At 42.5% G+C, this 9818-nt stretch overlaps 1 protein-coding gene across 1 annotated transcript in view; it reads right to left on the reverse strand.

Moving 5' to 3' along the window:
• The window catches only part of rad54l2 (RAD54 like 2), a 56275-nt gene extending 48186 nt beyond the window's left edge, over nucleotides 1-8089 (reverse strand). Inside the window, exon 1 of the mRNA XM_061257640.1 lies at nucleotides 7998-8089. The gene's annotated coding sequence lies outside the window, so the exon portion shown is untranslated. The remainder of the gene's footprint in view (nucleotides 1-7997) is intronic.
• Nucleotides 8090-9818: the final 1729 nt, after the last annotated feature.

Here is a 9818-nt window from a genome sequence, read left to right on the forward strand (position 1 = left end):
TACTAGTCATACTTAACCCCCCGAGAGACACATGGCTAAAGAATGCCCAAGAACCGGCTCCCGGGCGCCTCACGCTCTTCCAGTATGGGGATGTGCCCCAAGGTCTGGGGTGAGAGCCAGACCGTGCTGAATACGGCTGGCAGCGAGTCCTACATACTCTGGTCAGTCAGGTCTCAGCGAAGAGAAGCATCCTCTGAGGCAACAGCTATGGAAGCTAGTGACATTCTCTGCCTTCAAATCATATCAGACCACTGCCAGCGTCATTTTACATTATTGTACCAAATAAATACCATTTCACCACAGAAGTAACCCATGTGAATTTGTTAAGATTAATCAAATAATAACATCAATGATAAGTTTGGCATTAAAGCCATTTAACAAACTCTGATTAACAGTAAAGCTGCATCTATACAAGTCAATACAGCTTTTTACCTACTGATCAGAAAAAGTGAATAGCACTACAAATGAATAAACGCTCCTTCCTTTGGGCCTACTGGACAGCACGGGCAGCAGAAAGCCAGAGTCCTTGGCACAGCGATAGGCCCCAGGGCCTGGCACAGAATGATAACCACGCTACTACAGCCTGCGGCCAGGATGCCTGTGGGGCACCACTGGCCCCAGCACTGCCTGGGGAAATGAGTGAACTGGTGGAAGAGTAATGCGATAGGCCTACAAACACAGATGGGCAGAACTACAGTGTGGAGAGAGGCTGTTGAAAGAGCATCGCTGTTTTGCAGATTGGGCAGCACTGAAAGTAATGGAGGCTCTATTATTACAGATATGGGTCCATTGGCCTTGATGCTGGTGATGCTGAGTGATGCCGTCTTTGGTTTCTGTTCTTCCAGAGATAGAATATTTTGATCTTGTGGCGGCTACATTCAAAATGTATACAGAAACCAAGAGCTCAAAGCTCCTCGCTTGCAGAGAGCCCATGAAAGTAATCCTTTCAAAATGCAGAATAATTTTTTAATGAAATGATGTTAAGGGTTTCAGCTTTCAAGATAAAACTATTGAGGTTAGGCTCTTCTCTTTTCTCCAACTTCAAATACAATTATTTCTGCTTCTCGGCATACTTTTCAAGACTGCTCACCCCACTTCTAAATGGTTCCACTTCCAGGTCAAACAAAATTACATTTAAAAAACCCAAAATAACCATGATAGCCTGTTCAGACTGTGCAACGGTGGCTGTCACATTAATTACCCAGCCTTTCTCTCACTAAAATTATTTATTTAAAATATGTTTAATTGAGAATCGGCACTTTCATAAAAACAGCAATGAAGAAAACAAAAGTAAATTTCACTTAAGGGAGAGAAAGACAGAGAATCCCAAGGGACAGACCGTTTACATTATCCAGAACATCCCACTCTCGCAATCCTTTGGGTCATGGTGGTAAATTTCCCTGGGAAGCTCAAACGCAGCACGGAAAAGGACAACACAAATCTCATTATTCAGGCGGATACGGAAGCAACAAAACAAATAAAATTACATTTCAAATTAATTACAAAATGAGGCAGATTAACATTTTCCTCCCTGAACTGCCTGCAGGTTCCCTCCACACTGTGTAAACCTGGGCCCACATACAAGCGAACTCCTACCGGGGGGTAGACGTTTGTGTGCACCCCAAGAGTACGAACCTAATCATTCCATTCATTAAAAAAACATACAGCTCCAATTAGACATGTATAAAACAAATAGGCAGAGAAGGCCTTACTAGCACATTTACTATATTTTAAATATGGCCAAACATGCAGGGTTTCCCCCAGGACACAAAGGGGAAGTGCCTCTGAGTGTAAGCAGCGATGCTGTGGTATCCACACAGCATGGCCTCCGCTTGACCCTGGTGAAAACATGACTACACAACGCCAGTTCTGTTAAATGGTACCACCGCGCCTTTTCTTTAACCCTTCCACGCAGACCCGAGTTCTGATGTTCCTCTGCTATCAGTAGCTGGGGGAAACCCCGACATGTTCAGAAATAGAAGCTGAAAACTGTAATATGAGGAAAGTTTTATCTATATTATGACGGGAGACACGAACACCACGGCACCAAGAGAAACGCCAAAGGGGCCAACTTATCTACCAACACAACACTTTAGTCTCGTGCTCTAAAAACACAAGAAGCAGCTTCACCCATCCTGAGGCACAAAGACTGCCTTGCTCGTTTCAAGAAGGGTCAAAAGAGGATAATGCCATCTGAAGGAAAGGAAGTCCCTCAAGAGACAAAGAGTAGTCAGCAGTCTGGCTACCAGCCATACTTCTGAGCAGACAAAGGGATTTGTTACCAGAACGGTGAGTGACAACTCCGCAAAAAAGCTGAGAATTCCACATTCCACAATATAAACAGGCTGTAGCCTCTGCAGCCTCAAGGGCAGAGCGTGGCGGACGTGTCGATTCCCTATAAATCATTTCCCCTCCAGCGGTTTCACGACTCTCCTGCTGCCACCTCCGTTTCGCAGACAGAAAGAGTTAAAGCCAGCGTTTCATCTCCCAATGTAGAGAAAAAAAGAAAATAATAACAAGGAGCCTGCTAAAATGAAAGACAGCTGCTTGCATAAGCTGTATTACATAAGACCTGGGTAATGCAGCTATTACTTACAAGTAAAGTTATACAAGATACAGGCTATGCTAAAGCATGGACAGACAAAGCAGCACACACACACAAACACACACACAATCTATCTATCTCTCTCACACATGCACTCACACATAGTTCTCTCATTATACAACACTGCAGGAAATTCGGCAGATAAAAAAAGTCCTTTGTGAACATGAAAAACCCCCAGCTCCCCACCCCGGCCTAAATGTCACTCTGTCCTTGAAGTCCTGGACCAGAACATCACAGAGAACCCCGACGTCACCCCCTTTCCCTCCACACAGCCTACATCATCCATGAGAAGGGCCGTCAACCAATATCGACCACCTCATTTGAGAAAGGAGTGAAAACAGAGGGATAAATGGATGCTCACTTCGCTTACATTTGACCACACAACATGCATGTGAGGTCACCTTGGCCAAACCCTTTGTGAGTTATCACCCGAAACAGAAGACTTTAGAATGGTTTTAGAAAAGCATACATCTTCTCAAATAAACCAGTGCCTCAGTGACAGAGAGGCGCTTCAGAAGTACTTAAATGCTCCTCTAGAATGGGATTCGATTTTCACTGGGGACCATGCCAAACTGATTATTTTACAGGAATCTTCAATTCACACCAAAATGATTAATGAACACCAAGAGAATACTGTTCTGGCCTCCTCTGTGAAGTAAAAAATGCGATACTGAACACCAAGACTATGACAATCAATCAGTCTACCTTTTCCCCAAAGCTGGAACAAAACAAAAACTTTCATCTGGAGAACTACAGATGAAATATTACATACTGCTCACCACAGGTGGATCGTTATAATGCCCCTTTGCAGACTCACACAGGTAACCTATGTTACCCATAAAACTTCAACTAGGACTCATCAGCAAGAACATATCTGAAAAAATATAATTTTTAGACTATTTGCTAATTAAACACCCTTTCACATTTGGCCTAAACATTATACCTACTTGCGCTGCAGGTTTATGTGTTTAAGAATAAACAAAGATAGCGCATATTGTGCTTTTCCCTGCTTTAAAGAGAAGGAGATCAATAACAACTTTGAAAAAAAGTTGGTTCTACTTCTGTGTTGGTAACTAAAGGTACTCTAAATATAGGCCAAATTGTTTCAAACTTAAATGTAGTCTTCACAAATCAATTGCTACCTCCACTCACTGTAAAACACAGCTTCAAAAATAGAAACAAACAGCTATAAATATCTTGGCCAATAGTTTCTATTAAAAGCACATTGTGGCGGATTTTGCAGAACAGAGTGTGTCCCAGTTCTGTCCAAGCTGGCCTCTGAATACCAGTACACCAGGGTCAGCCCTCGAATTAGAAGACTTCCTTTAATCCCTCCCTGGTCCTGGCCCGACAGACCAGCCAATCATGCGTCACCACCAGACACAAACACACAGCCACAGCCTGCCTGACCCACCCCCACCCCCCACCAGGTTGAAAGCAGTTTCACTGGGACCTACTGACCTGCTTCTGCCCTGCGAATCATCGGAGCACATGATCAGCCCTGCAAAGTCTGTGTTCACTGTAAATGCAAGGTAAGACTGTACAATCTCAAGTACTCAATCAAGGTTTGTTGCCAACTTAAAAGCAAGTTCAAGTGTAACACTTTTTCTTCACAATTCAGTCAGTTTTGCTCAGGCAGGTTTTTCAGTGAATGATGAACTGATGAATACCAACACTGCGCACAATGCAGAGACAGCTGTTGCACTGCAACCCCTACAAGACAATTGAGATACAAGTACAGTGTGCCTGACAAGGCCAAACGATAACGAAACCAAGCTGCCACAAGATTCAATTTCCTGTACATATGATTCAATAAATCCACCTTATTACACACCCTAGAATGACAACCAGAGACAAAAGGCTTCAGTTCAAACCACAAAATGACAAATTAACAAGATGTTAAAAAGACAGAAAGCATTTAACACAACAGAGTTATACTCTGAATCAATCAGTATTCATGAAGTATTCCTACACATTTGAGTAAAAGTGTGTGTGTGCAGAATGAGAATGCAGGTGTTTCACAGGCAGCAAGGTAAGAGTGGGAGAACCAACCACTTTAATGTCATATCAGCCTCACCGTGCTCCGCACTGAGAGTCTACGCTGGGAACACAACCAAACAAACTCTGGAGGCAAATGCCAGCTCCCAATGTAGCAGCCAAAGAGGCGGTTCTCAGCTGATGCTAGTGAGACATTACACTTGAGATCACACTGTCATTCCAGCTCTTAAAGTTACAGGTTCTCTTTCCCCGCATCAATTCTAAATAAACAAATAAAAATCAGATGTAGAGGCAAACTGCATGACACTTTCAGGTCCAGTCAAGCTTCACTGTATCAACCCATTGAGGAATGGTAACTGTCCCATGCCGCAAGCAGAGGAAAGCATATTGTCCAGCTGATGAAATGACCGCCCTCTGCATGGACAGCTGCAATGAGAGCCTCCATCTCACTCAACTTCCACTGCACACTCACACGGGATAAGAGCCAACAGGAAGGCTTACAGGAGCTGCTTTTTAGAATGGGCAGTTCCACTTGAAAGTGGGAATTTGAAAGGGGGGGGGGGGGAAGAGTATAGGCTAAATGCATTGAAAGATGATCTTATGTCTTAACTGTGTCACCAAACTTGTGGGTGCAAATGTGTTTCTAACTGAAAAGAACCAAAAGGTTGCGCTACGCTACACTTTTGACACATCGGATATAAATCTGCTTTACTGTTCAACAGCCAAATGGAAAAAGTCACTTTATTAGTGAGATCAAGGCAGTGCAGGATTTTGAACTCAATTCAAGGGCTTATACAATGATAGCAAATATGTTCTCTTCGCGTATGACTGCACACACAGTTGGTTGAATTTGCAATGTTAACATTGATATAGCAGCCCCGAGATCCGGAGCTGTCCATTCCCCGACAGACGCAGTGTGGCTTGATCATTCCACTGACTCACTCATTGTCACTAGCAGGTCGGGCAGCGGAGAGAAAGCGCAGTGTTCCCGGGCTGTAGGGAGAAAGCGCAGTGTTCCCGGGCTGTAGGGAGAAAGCGCAGTGTTCCCGGGCTGTCGGGAGAAAGCGCAGCGTTCCCGGGCTGTAGGGAGAAAGCGCAGTGTTCCCGGGCTGTCGGGAGAAAGCGCAGCGTTCCCGGGCTGTCGGGAGAAAGCGCAGTGTTCCCGGGCTGTCGGGAGAAAGCGCAGCGTTCCCGGGCTGTCGGGAGAAAGCGCAGCGTTCCCGGGCAGCGGGGAGAAAGCGCAGTGTTCCCGGGCAGCGGAGAAAAAGAGCAGCGTTCCCGGGCTGTCGGGAGAAAGCGCAACATTCCCGGGCTGTCGGGAGAAAGCGCAGCGTTCCCGGGCTGTCGCGAGAAAGTGCAGTGTTCACGTGCTGTCGCGAGAAAGCGCAGCGTTCCCGGGCTGTCGCGAGAAAGTGCAGTGTTCACGTGCTGTTGCGAGAAAGCGACGTTCCGGGGCCATCGGGAGAAATGAATGAGTCCTCTTCTGCTCCATCTTCCCATCGGACTGGGATTGCTTTAGCCTACTTTCCAGCAACCGTCTGCACAACAGTCAAACAGCACAGTGCCAAGTATTATGATGAAATATTAGAATAGGCAAACTATTAGGCTATACACCAAGCAACGCAATGTAGGTTCTGTCTGCAGTAAACGTCTAGATTGTGGTGCAAACCATAGCAAATGATAATGATCTTTACAACACTCCTAGTGGAATAATGAAATATCCTTTTATTTTTGCAGAGAGCAGCAATTCTCAAACTTGAGGGACCTGAGGGAATCCCATCTATTCTATTTTGCTACGCATTAACAAGTTCTTAATTTGTTCCTGAGGCCTATTAATACAATGCAGGTTTCATTCCGTGCCATTTGACTCAGCCTGTATTCAATCAAGGTTTGTTGTTAACTTAAAAGCAAGCACAAGTCTTAGGCTACACTTCACAACTCAGTCTGGTGAGTTTTTTTTTCAGTGAATGCTGAACTTGTCAATTTGCCTAAGAAGAAAACACTCATGTAATTATATTACCCATGAGGAAATATGAAGGTGTTAAAATATACATTTAGCACCTGCCTTCATCTCTGATCTCATCAATTTTCCACAAATGGTTAAATTTCAGTGACCAGGAGCCCAGATGTTTAGCAATTAAAGTATGGTGGGACACTTGAAAACAGGTCTAATATGGCAAATCACCCATAAGTAAATGCTAACTTTGCCTAAATAATAACAATGAATAAAAGTTGCTACAATTCACGGGTTGCAATGATTTGAAGGAAGGAAAGCATGCACGGGGTGCCAAAGGACCAACTTTGAAAAAGCCTAGTACAGAGAATCCCTCACAGTATTTAAGTTATACTAATGTGCAAAAAGCTTATAGACAAACAGACCAAACACAGGTACTGTTTAATTGACATGACTTAGTGCTGGCCCAGCATTACTGCTGTGTTTATTTTCTGCTTGATAGTACATTGATGAATGTCCAGCGATTGCACTGGTCAGGTGTACCAGTTCCAAATCCAAGTCTAATGTAAGTGGGAGAGAATCAAAATCAGCTTTACTACTGGCCACTTGACACCGGCGAGGTGTCGATGTAAGATACTGTAGCTAGCTAAGCAAGTTATGTCCAGTTACTTACGTTCCTTAACCCAAAGCTTTTGGGATATTTTGTGGGAATCCGTCTCCGTATGTTTTTGTTATAACTGGCCACGGTGTCTATTACTGACAAGCTAACGTTAGCGAGAACGGTTTGTACTTATCTGCGACAATGGATCATGTCAATTATGACTTGCACTGAGCTAAGCTATATCAAGATACACATGTGTGCACCGAAGTGGCTGGCTGTCTGAGTAACGTTAGATACAGTTTATGATGTTTGAAAAGAAAAAAATGCTGCATCACTAGCTAGCTAGTGTTCTCACAAGCGTGCTTTGCATCGCGAACACAAAAGGACATTTGGTAGCTCGCTATGTCCCTAGTATAAAAATGACCAGTTTGATAGACACATGAAGTCGACATATAACTAACGATAGTTAGCTTAACTAGTTAGCAACCGACTTCGATGTGGTCCATAGGATATCGCTAGTAAAGTGCAATGGTTTTATTTCCTGCTTTTTCGTTCCAGCGAATCTCTCCATTTCTACAATCACACGTTTCATAACCTGATTTCTGCCACAATGCAATACCAAATTCACACAGCGCACTGTGTAGCCGCTAGTGCTAGCCAGGCTAATGTTAGCGCCTATTGTCCAGAGTTGACATCACTTAGCTAGCTTCAGAGCTAACGTTAACGTTGTCTAGCTTACGAGCTAACGTTAGATCAGAAAAATGCCCCCAATGCCCAAATCGTACTTTGATCGTAACAAATTTTTAAAAATTACAAATAAGGTCAAACTGCTTTCTTACCTCTCGCAGTCGCTATGTAACTCCCTCTGAAGCTATATAATAATTTCAGTTTTTTGTTAACCAGCAAGCTCTTTTATTTGTTTCACCAGTTTCTTCAAGAGCAACAGCGAGAACGGTCCCCTTTAGGAATAGAAAACACCAGTTCGAGAGTTCCGGGCACGCGCGACCAATTCTTGAATCAGTAGCACTGGGAGCAATTATAGCGAGACACATTATTTAGAAATCAGAACGTCTATTAACTTTATGAAAATATTTAATAAAGTAAGAAATGCATATCAGTCAACCAGGAAGTCAAACTACCAATTTAGTATTAATATGCACATGCGAATTCCAGAAATTAACCATCAATTATTATAGGTAGAATGTAATTTAGCTAATGACAGGGGTGTAAAACTGGCTACAGTAACGTTTTGGGGATCAATCTGCATTTCATCCAGAAGTATTAACTAATGTAGACAGTATCCCTTCCTCAAAGCAATGATAATCCCATAAGTAGGAATACATTACAGTGTATTTTCAAGAGTGTTTTCAAGAGATAGATTTTACCACTACATGCTTTTGTGGTTTGCTCAGATTTCACTGCAAAAAACAAAAATGCAGAGTAAAAGCTATCACACAAATGCTCCAGTTACTGATGTGCTGTGGAACAGCTGCAGAAAGTTATTCTTACTAGATCACCATCAGCATTGCAATTTAACATTGCAATGGCTAGCCCGTCATAATTCATGCTGTGGCCTGAAAGATGAGGACTGAAGCAGGACATATTCTGTCATGGATATATATATGTGTGATGTAATCCGCCTAGATTTAATTGGTTCAAGTCTCCAATCCAGCAGGCCAATTTTCTGTACTCAATGTGACAAGGTTGTACATGGACAGCTGGTAAATGATGGAAGAAGTATTTGGACTGACTGATGGGAGTGTCAAACAGGATCAAAAAACACATTTGCATTGTCTCTGTACTGTGTAATGTGTCAAACATTAGAGTAGTCATCCAAGCAAATGTATCTTGATGCAAAATGAAACCATCTCCAATTTTTTGTAGTTTTAATATAGCGATGGAACATTTCTGGAAAAACAAGGTTTTTATTACCCCAGCCTTTTCTGACATGCAATCCTTATTGCTTGCAGGGCTTTAATCAGGAAATAATCAGCAAAACATCACCTTCCATAGATGTTGTCTGTGTTTCCATTTTTGAATCTAATCAATGTGCAGCAAATAATTGTCAATTTCCATTGATAACGTTGAGACAGATTAGGGCATGCTTGTAATTTTGATTAATTTACTATTAATAGAATTTAGCAACAAAATGTGCTTGATACAATTTTGAATATTGAATAAAACTTGATTATACCATATCTTCTACAAGCAATTACAGCCTATTCAGAAGCTACATGTGTTCAAGAGTGTTCTGCCATTACATTGTACATTTAAGTGCTTGCAGGAGGAGAAACGAGATGTCAATAGTTTAAAAATAAAATATAGATGTTGCTTATTACATAATACAGTCGACTATACTCTTATCTAGTAAGCCTGTATAAGAACTTGGCCAATAGTCCTGTATTAGGAGTTGAATGCATGCCTCAATCTATGTATTTTTATGCTTTTATTGTTCATCTAATGTCTCTGTTCATTAGCAAAAAAAGGAAGGGTTTATTATGTCCCCGCAAGCTATTTAGTTATTTATTCATTTTAAGTTTGCGACATCTGCTGGAGGAATAAGTAGACTGCACTGCTTCTGAAAAATAAAATCTGTCACTGACCTTACCAATATGTCCTCACGTCTGCACCGTAAACGTTTACGGTCTTTGACGCCTTTG

This window comes from Conger conger, chromosome 10 (genome assembly GCF_963514075.1).
Source record: "Conger conger chromosome 10, fConCon1.1, whole genome shotgun sequence".
Classification (NCBI taxonomy): domain Eukaryota; kingdom Metazoa; phylum Chordata; class Actinopteri; order Anguilliformes; family Congridae; genus Conger; species Conger conger.